This window comes from Pinus tabuliformis, chromosome X, assembly GCF_031772625.1.
Source record: "Pinus tabuliformis cultivar Carrire ecotype Pingquan chromosome X, CPIR1, whole genome shotgun sequence".
Classification (NCBI taxonomy): Eukaryota; Viridiplantae; Streptophyta; class Pinopsida; order Pinales; family Pinaceae; genus Pinus; species Pinus tabuliformis.
The window spans coordinates 1,164,013,027-1,164,038,177 of NC_142308.1; positions in this window are offsets into that span (position 1 = coordinate 1,164,013,027).

The following is a 25,151-nucleotide window of genomic DNA, read 5'->3' on the forward strand; positions in this document are numbered from 1 at the left end:
TTGTGCTCAACGTTTTAGTATAAATAGAGGTGGACTTCAAGTCATTTAACACTCATTTCTTGTGATCTCACTCTCCACTTGTTTGGGTTTTTGGTGGAAGGGGAGGTCTAGAGGAGATGCCTTCTATGCAACCCTAATGGAGAAGTCTTGGACATGCCCTAGCCGCAATCAAGAAGAGCAATGAAGTGTAAGCCCTCAACGCAGCCAAGGAAAGGCTCCCTAGTCTAAGGGAGCTTCAATGCAAATCTAAGGAATCCTAGAGGGAGCCCTAGCCGCAGTAAAAGAGGCCTTTACACAGTTGAAGGTAAAGCCCTCATATGCTGTCCCAAATGCCCTAGCCGCAGGGACCCTAATTTGCTGTCTCAAGAGACACTCAAACACAGCAAGAAGAGAACCTTGATCTGGTGTCTATGGAGCTCCCAATCTACAATCATTAAAGGTTCTAATACGTTGTCATAATGAAGACTCTAGGAGAAGAGTCCTATACACTGTAAGTGCAGCAAGGAGATCTGGCCGCAGGCAAAAGGGAGATGTATTACGTTGTCATAAGGAAGCCCTCAAACAGTTAGGAAGAAATCTAAACGCAGGGCTAAAGGGAGATGCCCTAACTGCTGTTTCAAAGCACAGTCATTAGCCCTAAATGTTGTCAAGAAGAGGTGACCTTAATACGCAGTGAAGGGTGATAAAGAAGCCCTTGTTCGCTGTAATAAGGTGTCCTAAAATATGCTATCATTAAAGGCCTCAATCTGCAATTGAGGATGACTGTTCTAGGAAGCCCTTACTTGTTGTTTCACAGCTAGAGGATGATCCGCAGCTTTAGGAGGATGGTCATAGGCAATACTAACAGTTGGTTGTTGTCCAGAAAGAAGCCTTACACAGTCACCTAGTTGTTGTTGCTGTAGGTGACAGCAGGGCCATGTTTGGGTATGATATGCTGGGAAAAAGTATCCAATGAGGAGGAACTATGAGGCTACTGCTTGAAGGCTGATTGGATCACTGTATAAAGGGACAAGGTTAGAGTCAACTGCTGGGCTAGGCCACAGGCCATAGCCAGCAGTTGGAGGCCTCCTTAAGTGCTGTGTTCAGACCCTATAAGGCAGGGTATCGTTGGAGCAAATATGTGCAGGCAAGATGCAGTCAATAGATGGACTATGGGGTTGATTTAGAATGTTGTAGCTCACAATGTTTGTGCTCTATTCAGTGTCCAGGTCTGCTATGAAATGCTTCAGTCCTTTCAGCTTACACAAGTTGCCAGATGGGCAGACTTGACATGATCAGTGAAGCAGCAAAGGAGGAAGAGCATTATAGAAGGAAAGCTTCAGTATTCTGGGCAATTGGTTGAGCTGCTCTAGGCCTATCATCTGCTGCATTGTGTTATCTTCATGGTGAAGATCTTTGATGTCTGATCTCTTATCTTGTCAAGTCAAAGTGTTGACTTCTGATGTATATGTACTATCTCTCTCTATTGAACTATTGAAGAACATATAAGAAGAATTGATCAAGGGTTTCCCCACATTGGGGTTTGTCCCTGGCTAGCGCCACATCTTGTGTCCTCTTGTCTTGGCTTGTCTTCTGCGATTTATATTTATGTTCTATCTGCAGTTTACTTTAATGTTGATGTGATTTCTGATCTGGAAAAGATGTTGACCTAGCTGTGAAAATTGAAATAAATTGCTCTAGCATAGAACATACCTAAAATTAACAAATTCTTCTTTGATTATGGGCCAGTAGGCTTTAAAGAAGTTTGTAGTGAAGCCATCTGGTCTAGGGGCTTTTCCTGAGGGCATTGACATGACTGCCTCTTCCAGGTCTTGCTCGTATTTCTTTGAGCAACATGGAGTTGTGGTTATCAGTCAGAATTGTTGGGATGTTCTGAACAATTTGTTGTATTGCTAGCCCTTTTTCTTAAACAGGTTCGATGAGGAGATTCCCAAAATAGGAGTTGAGCTCGACTGATATATCCTAGTGGGAGTGGATTTTTGAGCCTTCTTCTATCTTGAGAGAGAGGATCCTATTTTCTCTTCTGTTCTAGATCATGGACCTGTGTAAAAAATTTGTGTTATGCTCCCCACATTTTAGCCATTGCACTCTTGATTTTTGCTGCCAAAGTTTCTCCTCTTGATTGGATCTTGTTTCCCATTGTTGTTGTAGGTCACCTTCTCTTTGTCTCAGCTAATCAAAGGTCCAGTTGAGAATGATATGTTGTTGGCTATCTTCCATATGCTTCTCTATGACATTTTTCTCCTTTAGGATATCCCTAGAGGTATCCTTATTCCATTTTATATTATGATTCTCGATGTGCTTCAGTTTTTGCTCAAAGCAGAACATTAGGGATCCTTGTAGAGGCAGATCCTCATGCCACCAGTCCTTCATTTTTTTATTGAAATTTTGGGTGATCCAACCAAAAGTATTCAAACCTAAATGGTTTGTTTCTAGGAGCGCCTATGAGGTGTATTTCAAGGGTTATTGACCAATGGTATGGTCCTATCAATGGGAGGATTTTTCCCTCTATTTCTTGAGTACTTAAGAGAATGGATTTAGAGATAAGGAATTGGTCCAAGCCGGAAGCAATTTGCTTGTCTCCCCCCCTTTTTCTGTTCCAGGTGTAGGTACCATTTTGAGTCTCTACATCAACCATCTTCATCTGGTATATTGCTGCTCTGAAGGCCTCCACGTCTCTGTCCAGTCTTCTTAGGCCTCCTCTCTTTTCTGATAAGTTGAGAATCATATTGAAATCTCCTCCCACGATCATGTGGGTGCTTGGAAGTGCTTCTTGAATCACTTCTAGAGTGTTTAGCATGTTGATTCTTTCCTCGGCTCGATGAGGCCCGTAAACATTTGAGACACATAGGATTTTCAAAGTGTCGATGATTTGGAAGTCTGCTGATAGGATGTTGGGGGTTGCTATAGAGGTTTTGAGGAATAACAGGCTTTCATTCCAGAGAATGAGTTAGCCGCCCACTGTGCCTCTGGCAATAGTTGCGATGCTAACATAACCCTTCCAACATTGCTTTTGGAGAGAGGGGATTGCTTATAACCCTACTTTGCCTCTTGTATGAAAACTATTTCGGGTTTACTTTCCATATCTTAATTAATAACAATTATCAATTATCATTATTTTTAATATATATTTTTCAATATATAAATTTAAAATTAATGTTATTATTTAATTATTTTTAATTAAAATGAATCTGCATTAAAACTTACTATAACATAAAAATGAAATACATAACTTTACACATTGAAAATGAAATGCTTAAAGAAAGATACCACCGATTAAAATACATGTTACTTAAGAATCAATTCTTATAAATCTGCTTAAAATGTTTGGTAATACCTTATGTTTTCAAATTCAAATATTAAAGGTAGTGTTTTCTACATATTATATGGTTTAGTTTTTTTATGGTTTTAAATCGTTATCATTATCCATTTTCAAATGTATTTGAGAGACTAAATTATCCTATAGTATTGGTTTATAATTGTTATAAGTCGATTACTGGTTTATAGTTGTTATAAGTCAATATTTTAACGATGATTTGGTAAACTTTTTATTATGAATTTTGTTGAATTAGGATAGTTTCAATATTAATTATCAATTAAATTTTAAAAATCTATAATTAAATCCAATAGAGATAGAAAATATTGTTGATTTGATTTCTGTAAATTGCAGGCAGGCAAGTAATAGTATTCTTGTATTGACACTATTTTTTTTTTTTTCTTCCTAGAGGAAAAATAAACTTTTTTTGTTATACATTTGAACAAAAAAAAGTACATGTCGATATGATATGATATGAGATGAGATTTGTATTATTTTACAAGTGAATTTCAAGAGTATAGGCAGCTCTAGAAAGGACTGGTGCTGCTGTCAGAGAACAATTTTTAACTAAAAATAGGTTTCAGTTGGTCTATTTTCTGATTTAAAACAAAAAAGAAAAGAATAAAAAACTTTTGGAAGATTTTATATGACAATGGATACATGAATTCTGCTGCTGACTTTGATTTTTTTTTTTGTATGAAGTAGTCCTCTTTAGTCTGAAGAACTCTCACCTTCCTGAGAAAATTGTAGAGCTAAAGACTAAGAACAAATTACCTTCCAAAAATTGGAGATAAGACTAAGAGAACTTCTAGCTTATGGGCAGCCTATGAATGCTTTGAATAGAGTTTCCAATTCTCTTTGAAAAAGATGTATCCTGACTCCATATCAAGGGCTTGTTTTGATAACAGGTTCGCAGATGAGTTTAACTCCCTATAGATGTGGAAGAAACTAATATCAAGAAATGGGTCCTTCTCATTTTTTTCATGCTTTGATTCAGAGGATGTTCCCTGAAGTGTGATACAATATTGGACGAATGAAGGAGCACATTGATATTTGAATTCTTGAAAATGACACTATTTCCCAGAGTCCAAATGCCCAAGAACACAAATATAGGTAAGGTGTAGACAAATTTATGATTTTAAACCTAGAAAATAATGGTTTCCTCTAAGGAGGACTGGGGAGTGCTCTCTCTGATGCCCAAGGTTTGTAGCACAATTTTCTATATTTCCTTAGAGATGCAACAACTAATAAAGAGATGGTCCACTATTTCTTCCTGCAGCCTGCAAAGACCACATTGATTTGGCCCTACGAAACCTCTTGTATGGCGATTTTCCCAAGTTAAAATTTTGTTTTGAAGAGTTAACGAGGAAAATCATTTTATCTTATTTAGGATATTCCATTTCCAAACGTAGTTTTTCCACCAACTTGAATCTAGATTTTCAGCAGAGGAGGCAATAACTTCATAGGCTAGGTTTGCTTTCACCCTTCCTGTAGAGGCATCCCAACTCCACACCAGCAATTCCTTTGTATCTTTTATGAAGAATCCATTGATGTTTAGTTCCTTTATATAAGAGTCCCATTCTTCAGCCAAAGTACCAATCATTCCCAACTCTGTTGAGCTCAACCAATGATTGTAACAATGTAATCAACTAATCTTACTTGATTTAGATATCTGTAACCTTTGGAGTTTAGAAAAGTAATCAGATCCGTTGAAATTTTGTACACGTGAGCTCCACAGATGAATGGTTCTTTTCCAAGAATCACTTTCTTTCCACCACCCACTTTCCAGGCAAGCCAACCAATGATTGTGATCAACTAATCTTACTTGATTTAGATATCTGTAACCTTTGGAGTTTAAAAAAGTAATCAGATCTATTGAAATTTTGTACACTTAAGCTCCACCGCCACCGATGAATGGTTCTTTTCCAAGAATCACTTTCTTTCCACCACCCACTTTCCAGGCAAGCCAGCTATATAGGATGGGAAAGGAATTCAATGAGAGCTTTCCAAATGATGGAACCCTCTGAATAATATTTTTTAAAGCTTGTCTGAGTCATTCCACCACTGGAATTATTTTAAGATATTTATCTTTTATCACTTGGCTCCAAAGCCCTCCACCAAATAATCCCCTTCACAAATTTTTGAGGGCTAGGGCTTTTCCAAACCAAGTCAGGTTCTTGAATCCCAACCACCCAATTGTTTTGGCCTTGATAGGGCTTTCCAACAGGCAAGGTGAATACCCTCGTTTTTTTTCCAGTGAAGGAAACTGAACATATTTTGCCTAATATTGTTGATAATAGACTTTGTAATATTTGAAATGGACATCCAAAAGACTGGGATGTTTTCCATAACAAATTTAACTAGGACCAATCAATTGTAGCACCACAAAGTTATTTTATTTTCTACTTTTCTGAGAAGCCACATCTAGTCCTTTATGTGGTAACCATTTGGTTTTAGGAAGAATCCCAAATATTTAAAGCCTTTTTCAATGGGTTCCATATGGAAAGGCATACCAGCATTAATGAGTGAGCAGTTCTCTGAACTGACCCCATTATTATGAAAGTAGATTTAGGGGCACTAATCTCCATCCCTGTAGCTTGGCAGAAAATATTGATAACTCTATGGAATGCTTGCCATTCTTTGACAGAACCAACCCCTATCAGCAGAACATCATCCACAAATAGCAGGTGGGTGATGTATTGATTGGATGTGCTTTTCACACCTTTGATGTTTCCCTGCTGCTTTTCTTTAAACATAATGAGACTCAAGCCTTCCATCACAAGCAAAAAAAGAAAGGGGGACAGTGGACACCCCTTCCTAAGACCTATGGAGCTAGAAAGGAATCTGGAAGGAGATCCATTGATTAAGATGCAAAAATATGGAGAGGAGATGCAACGCATAATCCAATTGGTGACCTCAAGCCCAAACTGATCTATAATAAGACTAGTCTAAGGAAGGACCAAATTACTCTATCAAAAACTTTGTTGAGGTCCATTTTAAGAACCAGGCATTTCAAATTTTTAGCTTTTATGGAATGCAGGACAACCTGGGTGATGTGAATAGCATCATGAATCTGTCTATCAGCCATAAATATGAATTAATTAAGTGACATTTTTTCTGCAAGGATTCTCTATATCCTATCCGATACCACTTTCGATATGATTGTATAAACTAAATTGCATAGATATATAGGCCTGCCTGAAGTCAAGTAGAGTCTTAGGTTTGGAGACTTTTGGAATTAGAGCTATGTAAGTTTCACTTATGGCTTTGGAAACTCTTCCAGTCCTTCTAGATTCAGCCACGACTTTACATAAATTAGGCCCCATAATGCTAAAAAAGAAAATGAATATTTCCACCATTCAACCATCATGGCGGACACTTTTGTCTTTGGAAAAAAGATTCAGAACCCCCTTTATCTCCTTGGAGGAGACAAGACTGCCAATCATATCATAATCCTCCTAACTGAAAAATTTTGCATAATTTTGGACAATCTAAAGTTGAGAGACAATGTTGGAAGTGCCCAGATCTTTAAATAGGGAGGAAAAGTGAGATACAACCATAGCTTTAAAAACCAGTTAACTATAGACAATGTTACCATCCTCTGTCTCAAGTTCCTAGATAGAGTTTATGCCAAGAGGGTTGCGCCCAAAGATGGCCTTCTACGCTGAGCACTTCTTGGAGTTGAGAGACGGGCTCATTGTTCGACCCCAGTATACGTTTCACCACTGGATGCATGCTCTTCACATTCCTCTAGGCCAGTTCAGAGTAGGTTTTCATAGACTTCAGGTAGAGACGGACCACCAGTTGGATAGACTAGACAGACTCTGCCAGGTATGTCATTTACAGGAAGTGGAGGTGCACTTCATCCTTGGATGCCCAGTCTACTACGAGACCAGAGGAAGGTTTCATTGCTTGTTCAAAGATTCTCGGACCCTTGCCGACTTTTTCAGGTACCCCGGTCAGAGATGTTTGACCCTATATATGCAGGAGGCTCTTAGGTTCTGAGTGCATATTCTTCAGCCTCCCATCAGACCAGACCCCACACAGAGGATCATGACATTTTTCAGGGTACTGCCTTTAGACAGGGGCACCAAGAGATCGATTGATACCAGTACATATCCAGACTCCAGATCAATGAAGATCCGTGGGACCTCACCCTGCCACATGAGATCTCAGCAGCAGTTTCGTCTTAGATCCGTTCCTGGGAGACAGACTAGGTCCTCCAGCGTTCAACAACGTGTGAACCCCCCAGGAAACGATTTAGTGGACAGTATACACTTGCCAACGATTTAGTGGATAGTCTGCACTTGCCATCGGCTCTTCATCGGGCCAACAAACTTTGTTGAGTTTCTTCAGTGTTATTCATTCAGCCTCAGATGTTAGGAGAGATGGGTCTGATCCTAAGCCCTATTAGCTCCTGGATCTTCTCCGCTAGGGCCGGATGTTGATTTACTTCATGCATTGTATCTTTTATAGGAGACCATTTGGTTCTCTGGCTTTGTATATACATCATTGTACTCAACAGTTCCCTTGACCTACTTTGTTGTCATTAGTTGAACATAAATATAATTATCTTATCTAATCTTCCTCCACATCTATAGAGCTGGGAGACAAATATTATGAACTAGCCGAATATAACCCAATAAATTTTCCTACCCCAGCTAGGGAGCCAGTAGAATGTCGCGTCTTTGGGTCCTTCGGAGGTTGAGATGAAGACAAATAAAGCTTTGGTGTAATAGTGTATGGTGACTCTCCATCCTTTTTGTAGATACGAGGTATGAAAGTCTAGCGAGGAAGTGACACATAGGTGCTAGCCATGTGTCCCACCCCTCTGTTGGAAATACTGGGGGGGTGGAATCAATATTTCTTTTTCCGACTATTGTTTAACCAGTTAAACAATTTATATTCAGAACACAAGATGAACAACAATAATAAATGCTTTTATTAATATAATCTTTGCAGTAAAATAGATACAATATATAAGTGGTTGCAATTAGTCGCCAAGCTCCAACTCGGACTTTGGTGAGGTTCCAACCTCCAGAGCACCAACTCTATTTTGCCAAGACACCAATCTTGGACTTAGGAGCACCAACTCCCAAGGACTTCAATCCTTCCATTTCCTGAGACACCAGCCCCAAGGACTCCAATCCTTCCTACTTCTGAGGCACCAACCCCAAGGACTCCTATCCTTCCTACTTTTGAGGCATCAACCCCAAGGACTCCTATCCTTCCTACTTCTGAGGCATCAACCCCAAGGACTCCAATCCTTCTTACTTCTAAGGCACCAGCCCCAAGGACTCCTATCCTTCTTTCTTCTGAGACACCAGCCCCAAGGACTCCAATCCTACTTACTTTTGAGGCACCAGCCTCAAGGGTTCTGACCCAATCTTGTCAAGGTTCATTTGATAATAATGTTCTGCTCTCAGAACTCTTCTCTACTGAGTTCTGTCTGATTATAGCTTCATTGTAGCCTCCAAGCTACAACATCAATGACAACCAGTGCTCTTATGAAGAAGTCTTTACAACTCTGCACGCTGCCCACACATACTCTCCAATAGCCTTCATGCTCTCTGATAATGTCTTCACACAGCTTTAGTCAGTCTATTGTTAGCTGCACTAAGCTCTGCATAAAGAACAACTTCCTGTTCAAGCTTATGTTCTCTGCTGGCACCTTCTCCCCTTCGACTGTCTGCTGTCCTGTTGGCCCTTCAGCCCTCTTTCTGTTCTGCTGGATCCTCACGCTACCTCTATCTCCTCCAGCTTATTTTCCACAGCGTTTTAATAGCCTTCAACAGCATTCACAGCTAACTGTTCTCTGCTTTTCTGTCTATTATTCATTCCTCATGCCTCTGTCTGTCGGTTTCCTCTCTTCGCTGGCCCTTTAGCTTCCTCAACGCTCGCTGTCATTTCCTCTGTGCTCGCTTGCTTCTTCAGCTTCCCGGCTTACGGTTTCCTCTGTCTATTTGTGCTCACAGGACATGTTGATTCAATGGTGAGGACCGAATCATGCATAGAGAACACATATTCAAAAACTTGTAACAACGCTCTCCTTTTTTAATGATGGTAGGCATACACAGAGTCGGCATAGCTTAATGGACAACCATGTCCCAATCGCAATCACTATCGCCATGATTCACCCCATTTAACTGACGTTCAACCTCCTAAACCATTGGAACAGTTATCATAAGCCTTTCGGCCTAAAACACCCCGCGCAAGCCAAATATTTAATTACACAGAGAATATGAGAAAAACCAGTCAAAAGACTAAGGGGTGGACTTCAAGCAATATTAAACCCACATCTAAACTGTATCGGGTCCGCAGCTTAAATCGCAATCAGCGATTTGTGACTCCCGGGGATCCTTTATATATCGGACCCATGACTCCATCGATGGTCGACGATCGATCCTCCACTGCTCCGATGGACTGGATGCGATATGGTATTAAACCATAGTTAATATACCCGTCGGGTCCACGACCTTATCACAGTCAGCGCTTCCAATGTGGCAAGGCTTTACGGGTTGCGATATGCGACAAATGCGATCATAGATTAACTTATATTGCAACGTTGCGACGGGTCCGCATATATATGTATTGCTATCGGCGATCACAAAGGGGCTGCTTAACACTATATGACTTCCGCACTTGAAGTCCCGATGCGATATTGTATGCCGGACCCGATACGACTCAACACTCCCGTGTATAAGGTTTCAAGTCCGCTTTCCGCCTCCGATAGTGTAAAGGCATATATACGTGAGTTTTGGCCTCTGATAGTGTATTTGTCGGGGATTCATAGTTTTGGCCGCCGATAGTGTTAAGCCTATATATATATGGGTTTTTTTTTTTTTTTGGCCTCCGTTAGCTTTAAACGCATATATATAAGGTTACGCATATATATAAGGTTTTCTCCTCGGATAATGCATTTGCCTATTTATATATATATTCTCCACTCCTTTAACCCTGCATGTATATATTGCTCCGTTGTTTCCTTTAACCCTGTATATATATATATATATATATATATATATATATATATATATTGCTCCTCTAATGGCTCTTTGCATCCTCTGTTTGCTCCGATGGCTGTTTGCGTTCCTCTGTTTTCTTTGATGGCTGTCTGCATCCTCTGTTTGCTCTGTCTGCTCCTCTTCTTTGGCATTTATATGGCATATATATATGCTCTGTTCTGCTCGCTCTGTTTGCTTCTGTAGCTCTGAGAACTCAGTTTTGGCATATATATATTACATATATATATATATATATATGGCTCCTCTTGCTCCAATGTGGCTCCTCTGGTTTGGCAGTGTCTTTCAAATACCTCTTTGCATATATGAATGCCTCTCTTGCCCTGATGTCCTCTAATATGCTTTGATATGCCTCCTTTGGTAACTCTTCCTGCTTATGGCTTGGCTATCCTGATGGCCTTGCTCTTGTCTCTTCATGGATCTGCTCTGCTTCCCCTTGGCTTCATATCATCATCTAGGATCTAGAATATTGCCATATTGACATCAATGACAACCTAGGTCAACAATATCCCCCTTTGTTATTGATGGCAATATTCTTCTTTTCTCCCCCTTTGACATCAATGGCAAAGGAGTGCTCTGGGACTCCCCCTATCATATTGCTTCTGTTCTTCATGAATGGTAGATCTTCACGGGTCTGTGACTCCCCCTGTCATAGTGCTCTTCTTCTTTTTACTCGAGATAGAAGGATTGATGCTTTATCATCAATTTGCACATTATTCCCTCTTCATGTCTTAGAACTACTCTATCATGGTTTCAACAATGCTTAAAGATGCTCAACTTTAATGCTTTCATTCAGATTTCAATCCATATTGTTGTCTTCATAGGCAGAATTGAGAGACCTTCATAGTCCGAATCAAGAGAAATTTCCACTGAGATTGTCTTTCTTGCTGTCTTTCTTCAGATCTGAGTTCATTTGTGTCTTTGTGCTTCTTCTTAACTCACTGCCATCCTTTCCTTGTGTTCTTGTACATATCTCAGCTAGTTATTTCCTCTTAGCAGATTTAGATATCCAATCCGTGACTGTCTTTTAAATACAATTGTTGATCTGCATCTTCATGCAATGCTTCAGTTTTGATATAGACTGCCAAGCTGCTCTTACTTCAAACTCTATTCCAGATGTATCTGCTTGTTTGAAGACTGCCTCTATTAGTGTCCAGAATTTATCTGTTCTCACATTAAATCCCTAAGTTAAGACATACACTTCTGTGATAACAGAACCATGGTTGTTTGCCCTATTTTCTATAGCATTAGATGACTTTCTCTGTTGCTTCAATTACTACTTAGTGATTAAGTGGAAAGCATCTTTAAAAATAGTCCAAAGAATGGTTACAGGATCATATTCTTCAATGGAGTACCCCTTAGAAATGATCTTCATCAAAGAATGATTGTTAATATATCTCAACAAGGATTTCATTAGGACCCTTTTCACTAATAGCTTCTGCAATAGTGATCAAGAATTACAGGCTCCCCCTAACTGTATACATCATCTCCTTTTGGCAGAGTCTTCTCATCAAATGCTTAGATTGTCAAAATTCAGGCCAATGTCATATGCTGTTGGCTGGAGAGCTCAAGGGACTTTCGGATTGTATTTGCTTTCTTCTCCATACTTGTGTAACTTTCTTCTTTTGCATGGTTCTAGCTTGTGTAAGAGCCCATGTTAAGTTACAATCACGTGCCATATGACCAATGTTATGACACTTGAAGCATTCTACATTGTTCTTGAATAAGAATTCATGATTTCTTCCTGCAAAATTGTTTCTTGGAGATTGTTGGGGACTATAATATCTATCTTTATGATATGCTTTATAGTATTTTGCCATGTGACCAAAGTTTGTACAAGAATAACAATAACCAAAGAATGAACTTTGGTACCTGGGAGATGGAGATTTCCTTGATGTACTTCTGAAGCCTTTCTACCTTGAGATCCTTTGATGATAACCATTGCCTCTTGCATCTTTGACATCATCTACATTTCTTCTTGGAGTTGGATTTCTTCTTGGAGTAGGATTTCTTCTAATGTAGCCTTGATTTTTCTCCTTGCCTTTGCTGGAACTGGGAGCATCACCATTTCTTTCTGGCTTCTTCACATCTCTTTTGTTTAAAGCATTTTCATTCTTGTTTGAGGGTTCACCTGCATACCCGAGACCTGATTTATCAGATGGACATCTGTGATAGCTGAGCATATCATCCAAGGCTTGAGAGCTCTTCATCCCTTTAACCTTTGTCCTGAGGAAGACAATCTCTTCTTCCAATCTTTCACACTCACTATTCTTCTTAGCAAGTTGTTCCTCAGTTTCTTCCTTGATACGAATAGCTTCGTCTGTTTCTATTTTAAGGAAGATGATATCTGACTTCATTTTGAAGATTTCTTCATCCTTTGCTTTCAGTTGACAGATCATGGTGTTTCTTTCCTTTCCTACTTCATCAACCTGTCCTTCTATGACTTCCAATGATTCCATGGTCTTTTCAGCTCCTTGTAGTTGAGACTTGAGAGAGGAGACATCTACCTTGTACTGACCAATCTCTTCTTCAAGTTTGTTCAAGCTCTTGTGCCTTTGTTCAAGTTGACTTGACAAGGTATCTTCCTGCTTCTTTGCTTTATTCAATTGATTTGTCATGGATATGACTTCTTCATGATGCTTTCTTTTGCTTTGATGATATTCCTTCTTAAGCTTGGCAAGCTCTTCATCCCTTTCTTGTACTTGAAGCTTGATGAGGTCAACTTTCTTCCTTGTTTGATCTTGGTTACCAACTAGTGTTGTCTTCTTAAGTTCCTCATTTTCCTTTTTCAAATTGTTAATCTCTTCCATGGCAGTCATAAGTTGAGCGAGGAGTTCTTCTACAAAATCTTTTTCATTCTCTTCATCTTCTAAGTCTGTTTTAGCCTTGACATCATCATTCCCATGTTCAGCTTCTATGATGGGTTATGGATTTCTTTCTAGATTTCCATCATCTTCTTGACTGATGGTCATGGTCAATGCTCCTTTTGAGTGAAGGTCATGAAGTTTGTCCCATATACCCTTTGCTGATGAACATTTTCCTAGATTGTTCTTTACAGAATCAGGTAGCGCATTCAAGATTGCCTTCATTGCTTTTGCATTGTACTCCTTGGATTCCTCATCCATCCTGCTATCAGCAATCACTGATTTCTAGATTTCAATGCCTTGAGTCTGTAGGAAATTCCTCATTCTTGCTTCCCATATATTAAAGTTCCCGTTAAGCCTTGGAGCCTCCTCAAATTGATTGTCTTCTATTTTAGTAGTAGAGGGAGACATATCCTTAGGAGGATTGGAGACTTTCTTCCTTGACCTCGCCATTTGTGTTCTAAAGGTCAACCTTCAAGCTGTTAAGCTTTGAATGAAGGTACCTGCTCTGATACCAATTGTTGGAAATACTGAGGGGGGGAGGGGGGGGTGAATCAGTGTTTCTTTTTCCGACTATTGTTTAACTAGTTAAACAATTTATATGCAAAACACAAGATGAACAACAATAATAAATGCTTTTATTAACATAATCTTTGCAGTAAAATAGATACAATATATAAGTGGTTGCAATCAGTCGCCAAGCTCCAACTCGGACTTTGGTGAGGTTCCAACCTCCAGAGCGCCAACTCTATTTTGCCAAGACACTAATCTTGAACTCAGGAGCACCAACTCCCAAGGAATTCAATCCTTCCATTTCCTAAGACACCAGCCCCAAGGACTCCAATCCTTCCTACTTCTGAGGCACCAGCTCCAAGGACTCCTATCCTTCCTACTTCTAAGGCATCAACCCCAAGGACTCCTATCCTTCCTACTTCTGAGGCATCAACCCCAAGGACTCCAATCCTTCTTACTTCTGAGGCACTAGCCCCAAGGACTCCTATCCTTCTTTCTTCTGAGACACCAGCCCCAAGGACTCCAATCCTACTTACTTCTGAGGCACCAGCCTCAAGGGTTCTGACCCAATCTTGTCAAGGTTCATTTGATAATAATGTTCTGCTCTCAGAACTCTTCTCTACTGAGTTCTGTCTGATTATAGCTTCATTGTAGTCTCCAAGCTACAACATCAATGACAGCCAGTATTCTTATGAAGAAGTCTTTACAACTCTGCACACTGCCCACACATAGTCTCCAATAGCCTTCATGCTCTCTGATAATGTCTTCACACAGCTTTAGTCAGTCTACTGTTAGCTGCACTAAGCTCTGCATAAAGAACAACTTCCTGTTCAAGCTTATGTTCTCTGCTGGCACCTTCTCCCCTTCGACTGTCTGTTGTCCTGTTGGCCCTTCGGCCCTCTTTCTGTTCTGCTGGATCCTCACACTGCCTCTATCTCCTCCAGCTTATTTTCCACAGCGTTTTAACAACCTTCAACAACATTCACAGCTAACTGTTCTCTGCTTTTCTGTCTATTATTCATTCCTCATGCCTCTGTTTGTCGGTTTCCTCTCTTCGCTGGCCCTTTAGCTTCCTCAACGCTCGCTGTCATTTCCTCTGTGCTCGCTTGCTTCTTCAGCTTCCCGGCTTACGGTTTCCTCTGTCTATTTGTGCTCACAGGACATGTTGATTCAATGGTGAGGACCGAATCATGCATAGAGAACACATATTCAAAAACTTGTAACAACGCTCTCCTTTTTTAATGATGGCAAGCATACACAGAGTCGGCATAGCTTAACGGACAGCCACGTCCCAATCGCAATCACTATCACCATGATTCACCCCATTTAACTGACGTTTAACCTCTTGAACCATTGGAACAGTTATCATAAGCCTTTCGGCCTAAAACACCCCGCGCAAGCCAAATATTTAATTACACAGAGAATATGAGAAAAACCAGTCAAAAGACTAAGGGGCGGACTTCAAGCAATATTAAACCCGCATCTAAACTGTATCGGGTCCGCAGCTTAAATCGCAATCGGCGATTCGTGACTCCTAGGGGTCCTTTATATATCGGACCCATGACTCCGTCGATGGTTGACGGCCGATCCTCCACTGCTCCGATGGACCAGATGCGATATGGTATTAAACCATAGTTAATATGCCCATCGGGTCCACAGCCTTATCGCAGTCAGTGCTTCCAATGTGGCAAGGCTTTACGGCTTGCGATATGCGACGGATGCGATCATAGATTAACTTATATTGCAATGTTGCGGTGGGTCCGCATATATATGTATCGCTATCGGCGATCACAAAGGGGCCGCTTAACACTGTATGACTTCCGCTCCCGAAGTCCTGATGCGATATTGTATGCCGGACCCGATACGACTCAACACTCCCGTGTATAAGGTTTCAAGTCCGCTTTCTGCCTCTGATAGTGTAAAGGCATATATACGTGAGTTTTGGCCTCCGATAGTGTATTTTCCGGGGATTCATAGTTTTGGCCGCCGATAGTGTTAAGCCTATATATATATATATATATGGGTTTTTTTTTTTTGGCCTCCGTTAGCTTTAAACGCATATATATAAGGTTTTCTCCTTGGATAATGCATTTGCCTATTTATATATATATTCTCCACTCCTTTAATCCTGCATGTATATATTGCTCCACTGTTTCCTTTAACCCTGTATATATATATATATTGCTCCTCTAATGGCTCTTTACATCCTCTGTTTGCTTCGATGGCTGTTTGCGTTCCTCTGTTTGCTCCGATCGCTGTCTGCGTCCTCTGTTTGCTCTGTTTGCTCTGTCTGCTCCTTTTCTTTAGCATTTATATATATACTTTGTTTTGCTCGCTCTGTTTGCTTCTGTAGCTCTGAGAACTCAGTTTTGGCATATATATATTACATATATATATATATATGGCTCCTCCTGTAGCTCCTCTTGCTCCAATGTGGCTCCTCTGGCTTGGCAGTGTCTTTCAAATACCTCCTTGCATATATGAATGCCTCTCTTGCTCTGATGTCCTGTAATATGCTTTGATATGCCTCCTTTGGTAACTCTTCCTGCTTATGGCTTGGCTATCCTTATGGCCTTGCTCTTGTATCTTCATGGATCTGCTCTGCTTCCCCTTGGCTTCATATCGTCATCTAGTATCTAGAATATTGCCATAATTAACATCAATGACAACCTAGGTCAACACCCTCTGCAATTGAAGCACCTGAACGAAGTCTTCCAGAAGTCAAGTGGTTGCAAGCTAATTTTCTCTCCCCATATGATTTTTAGAGTTCCTGAAAGACCCTCAGAGACATCCATCTCTACAAGGACCCACACAATCCTTTTTTCCAATGCTCTCAGGAAAGATTCCTCTAGAAATACAGATCTTCTCAGGTAATTTATGATGCTTATGAAGACCTGTTTTGACCAGAGCTCCAGTGGAAATCCGGGCAGCGTAATCCACAAGTTTTTTTGGGTTTGCTTTTCAGTTATAGGGAAAAAGGTTGGGTGCCATCTATGAAGCCACAGAGTTCCCCTACCGATGACCCAACACATGCTAAGGATTAGTTCCAGGTCAGATTACTATAGAAAATGAAAATAATACCATTTATTAACCAACATACTTATGACTGGGCTGTAGCCCACCAAGGGTTTCCAACTTTCTTTACCCAGGAAAAGATCTCCTCATGAGACAGTGAAATGTAACTGAATTTTCCCACTAGGGTCCGCTTTGACAGAAATTATACTCTTTCAATGTTCACATCCAACCAAAGAGTTAGCTCCTTCATGGCTGAGAGTGCCTAGTAGGATTTTTGGACACATTTCTGTTTTGCTTTCTCCCTTGAGCATTTTCTTTTCAGTCTCTTCTCCTCCCGCTCCCGCTACCCAAAAATTTATCTGTAATGACCGCCCCTCATTTACATTCAGGCCTGTAAAATATTCCACTATCAAATATTCCCCTGTTATTAAGGGGACCTGTGAAGATTCCATCAGAGTCTAGTACCCGCTGACAAGTAGATCAGAAGTAAGAGCATAGCTTCCCTGCAGGGTCCTTGAAAGACCGGGAGGCGTCCGTAGGAAACAATCCTGAAAATCCTTCGCCCAAACTCAAAAACCCCGGGGCACAGGCCATAATTAGAGAGAATCAAGTAAATATGCGCTCTTCGAATATGTTTTTCAGTTCCTAGATAAAGAGGCAAAAGTTCCAAAATGAAGCAAAAATAAAATAGAAAATGAGGATAGGTTTGTGTTTTGCACGCTTACAAAGGTTTCTAGCCGCCGAGCAGATGTAATCCTCTTGGACCATTACTCTGCATTAACATACCTTATGGAAGTTTATGAGAAAATTTGATAAATTGCAAGTAAGCAATGGTATTTTTACATTTACATATATTTTGAAAGTTTATGAGAAAATTTAATGTGGTAGTTATTTTAGTTATGCTTTTTTGTATGAGTTCAAATGTATTTTGAAGTTAAAACGTCAATATTGGGGTTTACGGTTTTTTTGTTCAGGGTGGATTTCAATATTCATGGACTATTTAGGTTAGATATTATTTTGGAATTCAACTGTGTTAAGTAAGTTATTCATGTATGACTATTTCTATGAGAGGTAGTTGTAATTAACTAATTTCTCATGATTTTTGAATAGTCCACTTAGCACTCATTGTATTGGGGGATGCTCAGAGGGTTGAAAAAGTGGGATTGAAATTAGTAAAATATAAATGTTTTAAGATAAATGTCATTTTGATTTCTCAAGTATTCGGAAAAGTATTGTCCGAATTTCAACTAGTTAAAAATTATTTTATGTACTTGTTGTTTAGCATTGACATGACATTAACTAATGCATTAGCGTATTTTTATAAGTAGAGATTTTGATGTTCATAATTATATAATTTGGTTGTTTATATGTACATAGTAATATTCTCTTGCATTTAGGTTTTAATTAAATTAATTAAGAGTGTGTGATTTAATTAAAAAAATTATTGATGATTTCTTTGTGATGGCGGGGTTTCTTAATTGGAAATTAAAAATAAAATGTGTTTTAAAAGTATGTAGTAGAAACCCTTGAGGTGTCGTATCGAAATTTAGTTAATATTTCTTTGAACTACTAAAATCATTCTTGTAAGCATCAATTATTATGTCTTGTTATTTTTCTTCTACATGTAGTTAGCCTAATCAAAATCATTACGTTTCCGTCTTGTATTTTTCTTCTACATGTAGTTAGCCTAATCAAAATCATTACGTTTCCTAGTCAAACAAATAATTAACTTGTTTAATTTTAGGAATCTGATTTAATGATGATTGGAGTGGTGAAATAAGAATGCACGAAATATGTTGAATGTTTTGTTTATATTGCTTTTTTAATCTTGAAGATAATTTTTTGGGGAAGAAATCAACATACTCAACCTTTTCTTGGTGAAGTTGTCATTGATTTAAAAAGGGTGTTGAAGGTATAATGATCCACGTGACAATTGAATATGTCTGATGCTAAGCTTATATTGCTGCTAGTATGTTGCATTTTGCTTGATTGGTGAGTATGTGTTGCTTGTTAGAGGTATGTTGTAATGTGAATGCATGCTCAAATGTTGTGATATATTGCTCACATATGTTGTGATGTTAAGGGTTATGCTATTGAGATTGTTATGTTGCAGAGGTCAGAGTTGAAGAAGTGGTTGCAATGTTCCTGTGACAATTGAAGGTGTGGTTGCATTGTTCCTATGACAACTAAAGGTTTCATGTTCACACAGTGTAATTCCTATTCACTCAATTCAGCTCCTGTTCAAATGTTCACTAACAATAGGCTTAGTTATAGAGGTATAGCCTTGGAGATGCTTGGAGTGATTGGTTGAGGTGTTACAAAAATGAGGTGTTGTAGTGGTGCAAAAAAATGTTGTGATACAATATGTTACATGGTCTTGGAATTATTTTGGCTTATGCAATCAATATAGTTGGCTGATGTTACATTGTTTAAATATAATTCAGTGGACCATTAATTGTTTTTTAATATTCAAAATATGAAAAGGTGTGAAATGAATAGGTGGAATGCAAAGAGGCAAGTTGTTCATTTCAAATTCTTGCATGGAATACTAACAGTCAACAAGTCGTGTTTATAAAAGATGTGCTTTTGGAAGGAAAAGTTAGAAAGTTAGAGAGTTGATTGAGTTGTGGTGAGACATAGTTCATGAGTTACTTAGTACAAAGAGAAAGAAAGAGGGGCAGATGTAATGTAGAAATAAGGAGAAGGAGCTAGAGACAAGAAATTGTAAAGAGGACATAAACATAGTTCAGAACATAGACAAAGACTAGGTAAACCAACACACAGAATCTTTTATATATTAGGGGATTTTTGTCTCCTTTCAGGTAATACCCTGAAAAAGAGTAGGTTGGAGCTTATTGAAGAGGGAGTATAAGCTTCCTAGCAAGTAGTAGTTTTTAGAAATAAATTGAGGTAGGAGCCTCCTGTAGGTAGAAGCTTGCAAAAAATTAATGTAAAAGAGGGAGTAGGAGCTTCCTAGCAAGTTATAGCTTGCAAATAGCAGAGAGATTGGAGCCTTCAAAAGCTAAAGTAAAAGAGGAAGGAGGAGCTTGCCTTTGCATCAAAACAACAACAAAGTCTTGGTTTTTCTCTTTATGGGTTTCCATGTATATTTGGTGTCTACATGTGTTGTGTTTATGTGTTGATTCTTATGTTGTGGTTTGTATGTTAAATGTTGTTTACATGTTAAATCTGTTATTCGTATGATATATTTATGCTCATTTAATAGTTCAGATAACTATTATAAGGAAAAGTAAAAACATAAATTTGATGTTCATGAATGCACTATATTGATTCACCCCCACCTCCTAGTATACTCAAGTTTCCAACACCTTGTGGTTGTCACAGAGACTTTAGAAAATCAATACCTAATGTTTGAAGGGGATGATTAAGAAATAAATTATATTTTATATTCTTTGATGCATTTATTGAAGGTTTCTCATAACTTGCACAAGCTAGTCACCTATACTTGGAAAATCATCTAAATTTCTAGTCACCTTCTTTGTCTTTTGATTCAAATTTTCCTCATCACCCAAATAGTTCTAAGTTGAATGAAGTTTCTTAAGAATTTCTTGTTCAAAATGCAAATACAAGTAGCATTTAAATCCTCCTCCTTTTGTGCAAAATGATGAATGGCATTATAAATTACATTCTTCACCTCATCAAATGCAAGGTTGGCTAGACAACATTAGTGGCTCACACCCTAATTCAAATCTCTCTCCTCTAAACTAAAAATTATATTATTGTACCTCAACTTAGTGACATAAACCCATATTATTTTATTGTAAATATCATGGACATTATTTTTTTATTAATTTAAAATATTTTTCTATTATTGTTATTAATGTTGCTCTTGATGTTGGTCCTCCTCTTGAAAATCAATCTCTTGATCTTGATGTAAAATACAAAAATGCTTTTATTATTGACATTGATCAAAGTATAATTGCCTCATCTCATAGGAGTCAAATTTTAAATGTTATATTCAATGATCTCATGCTCAATGAAATCTAATATTTTTTAATAATACATAAATTCCTAATCATTTGAGAAATTTATTGGTTTTCATACTCATTATCTTTTATTCCATTGCCTTCGTTGTACTTTGGTCCTTCATCGCTAGTTGAGGGGCTTCTTTAGTTAGAACTGACGGGCCCCATTACTAGGTATATCATAAAACCCATTTTTCCATCCTCCAGCCTATAATTTCCTATTTTCTCAAATTTATTAACATCTTTTTGACTATAATGTGCTTAAGAGGTTGACTAAAGGATGTTTGTCATACTTCATGGCCTAATGTGATTAATGTGCAACAAATGAGTGTTTTTGAGTGCATTTACTATGCAATGGTATGTTGGAGGCGGCTAGAGGATATGTAGGAGGCTTGTCCCATGCATTTACTCACCTACAACTTGACTTGATCCCTAAAATCACTCACCTACAACTCGAAGATCTGCTAGTAGCCAATGCACTCAAGGAATTGTGAGGATCTAAGGGAACTAGATCCACTTTTTTAGATATTTTGGAGGGAAGCAATCCTCTTTCCAAGGAGGCTGCCCCTCATTCATTTTTTTATAAATAAGCAAGCCTAAGGGATTAATAGGATTTGAACATTTGGAGCAGATAGGAGCTACTAAGAGCTAGGAGCTTAAGATTGTCATTTCCATTCCTTTACATGATGTACTTGAACTCTGTTTTATGTCAATGAAAATATTACTATTATCTTCCATCTGAGTTTGTTTCAGAGGGTTGAGTCCCCTTGGGTTAGGGCCCAACCCAGAGGCTCTAGTCTCTCTTTGTGTATTTTATCCATGCATTACCTTTCATAGCAACATCTCTTTTATTTCTTGATAGAAGTGTGCTTATAAAAGTTGCAGGTGCAAGTCTATCTACCACCTCTCTTGTGGGAAGTGTGGTTGAGGAATATGCATTAGCAAGCCAAAAACATATGGTTACTTTCCTTTGCAATTGTTAGATCTTAGACTAATGCTCTTTTACATAATTTGTTTTCTGCATACATAGGGATTAAATCACAATATTCTTTAAGCTTTCATAGATGTAGGTAATATACATGCTACAAGATATATTGTCTTTTAATGAAAATAAAATTCAACTCGTCCTTTCTTACTTAGTTTCATAAAATTCAACTCATACTTTCTTGTTTAAGTCCCATTTTGTTGCAATTTGGTTATTAGTTTGACATTCTTTTCAAGTTGCAAAATGATTATTCATATCATGTGTAGGTACTACTAATTTATTGCAAGGTTTTCATGGTCACCCCACATTCCTCTTACCATTATCAACCTCTCTCTCCTCACCTCACAACGCCCTCAAAACTCTTTCACGAAAGTACATTTCTGGGTCATTGAAGGACACTGTGTACATTTGTTTTTGTGCAAGATGGGCCTCTGAGAGGTGCTAATCTTGGAAAAAGCTTTATACATCATTCATATACCTCTATCTACCATTTCCCACCTTTAGATAAACTTTTCCACCCTTAAAATGCCCATGGATCCAACCTTGTAGCAAAATAGGGCAATCTTATAACATCCTGTAGCAATCTTGTAGCATCTTGTAGCACTGTGTAAACTTGTCTATATTTGCTCCAAAAGATTTATTTTTTCCTCTTAGCCTTGAATAATGTCCCCTAGGATTTGAAACTATGATTGAGGGAGACCAAAGACCACTTAGGACTTTCCTTTTCTTCACTACAACACATTTTTGCAATTAGGGTTAGTGGACAAATTTCTGAATTTAAAGATACAATGATGATTTTCTTGATTGCCTCATGAAATGCCTAATGAACTCTGTCACTAAAGCTAATATCTTTGAACACAATGATTAAGGGTTGAATTCATGCTCATTCATTTATGCAAGATAGACTAGGATTGTTTCTCTTGGATTAATGCTTCTTTTAGGGTTTCAATTGCAAAGCATTGTTATTTCCATTGCATAGGTTAGGTTTCCTTTTCAATGAAAATTTTACATTTTGCAATTAGATTAGTGTTTCCATTCCTGCAAGTAACATAGAATTTACATTCTTCAAGTAGATTAATGTTTCCATTTCTGCAAGTAATATAGCCTTTACATTCCTGCAACTAGGGTTAGCATTTACATTTGAACAAGTAACATCTTCATTCCTTTTGCAAGTAGAATAATATTTCCATTTTTGCAACTAGAACAAAACTCTCTTTTTATGCAATTTCCTTCCTTGAGTTAGTTGATAGAGTGGTCTTTGTATGCCTTGGTCTGGTCCATTGCTTGAAGGTGGCATGAGTAGAACTTAACCTATTGTGCATATAACACTTCCACCTCTTAAGTTTGTATGAACCCTAGGTTGATAATTAAAGCTTGTAGCCTTAGGAGTTGCAACACTCTTGTTGCAATACTAGGGCTCATCACTTTTAGACATTGTTTCCAGGGATCGAAATTGTGTTTCTTTTTCATCATTTTGTTTCTTTGCATCAACATTGATTGATTTGAGAAAAAAAAAAAAAAAAAAAGACAAAAAGAGAGAAAAATAAAAAAAACACAAATTATTTCATGTCTCATAGTAGTAGGGATAATCATAGGGAATTTCTACAAAAAACCCCCACCCCTTCAAGTAGTCAACCACCCCTCTTCTTTGGTGACTGTGAACTTCCCACTTTAACCATAGGGGAGGTAGAGAATCCTTTAGGTGAGCAACCAGAAATATTTGAAGAACCCATAGGGGAGGAAGAATCACCTATCCAAAACATGGTTGAGAATAGGTAGAATGAGCTCTTTCCTAATCGAGAGACCAATGGGGAGGCTAAGATGAATAATATAAGTGCCACTTCCCTTCCACATTTCCATGGCCTAGCCTTTGAGGACCCTAACACATTCATATTCGAATTTGTTGTAGTTTTTAGGACCTATGATTATATTTCTGATGAACAAAAGTTGAAGTTGTTCCCCTCCACCCTCAAGGATGCAACCTTGTGCTGGTTCATGGACCTAACTAAAGGCAACAACATTACCTGGGCACAAATGTAGCAAGCCTTTAATGAAAGTACAAAGATTATTGTCGGTCTAAGGATAAAAAGGAAGAGATCTTTAGGATGACCCTATGGCTAGATGAGTCCTTAGAAGATTTTGTGGAAAGGTTCCAACTTAGCTATAGGAGAGCTAACTATACCCTTGACCCTGAATCACTCAAGATTGTACTCCTCCAAGGGATTATGGAGGATGTAATGGAAACCCTCAATATGATGTCTAGTGGAGATATTTACCAGCTAACCTATGATGATATTAAGATAGTGTTCATGAATCATTCTAGGGCTGCAAGGAAGAGAGGTAGGTCCAATCAAGGCTTGGTCAACTCTTCTCCCTCCACCTTGACCATCAAACAAGAGATAGGGAGCATGCTAGAAGACTTTAAGAGTGAGATGTTGCACACTTTTCCATACATATGGGTACTATGCATATTAAGAGGAAGTAAGAGGAAGAAGAAAGAGCACTAGCTATCTTTTGCCCCATATGCACCAAGAGGCACCCCATAAATGAGTGTCCACTAAACAACATAAAGATCTTCTCTATTTGTGAGGAAAACCATGCAACATATAAATGTCCCCCTCTTCCAGGCCTGAAGGTTGTATACCAAGAAGTAGAGAATGCACTAGTGCAAAATGGCTAATTAGTTACTAAAAAAATGACTAAAATTTTCATATAAATAACCATTTTTTAGTCGGTGACCAGTTGTAGCTAATTTACATTATCTTATAACGCGATCAAATTTTAGTCATTTTTATCTTAGCCGTTAATTGGTTATCTCAATTTCATCATCTAGTAGTATATTTAGTCATAAATTTGGTCATTAATTTAGTGGCAATTAATGACCAAATATACAACAAAATATATTACTATACGGTTACCTGAGAAAACCAATTAATGACCAAAGAAATATGACCAAAATGTTGGTTGTGTTATAAGATACTGTAAACTAATAGTCATATATATGCAAATTTTAGTCATCGTTTGAAACCAATTAATGACCAAAGAAATATGGCTAAATTTTGGTCGTGTTATAAGATACTGTAAATTAGTCACTAATAGTCAGATATATGCAAATTTTAGTCATCGTTTGAAACAAATTAATGACCAAAGAAATATGACTAAATTTTGGTCGTGTTATAAGATACTGTAAATTAATTACTAATAGTCGTATATATGGAAAATTTAGTAGTCATTTCTAATCACAAATTTATCGTTCACAATAGTCATTTATCTTTTTTTGGTAGGTTCATATTCATTATATAAATGACTAATTTAGTAGTTTATATTCATTTAATTTACTTTCATTAATAATCATTATAAACAACTAATTTAGTTGTATATTCATTTTATTTGTGTTCATCATTAATCAGTATAAACTATTAATTTAGTAGTTTTAGATTAATTTTGTGT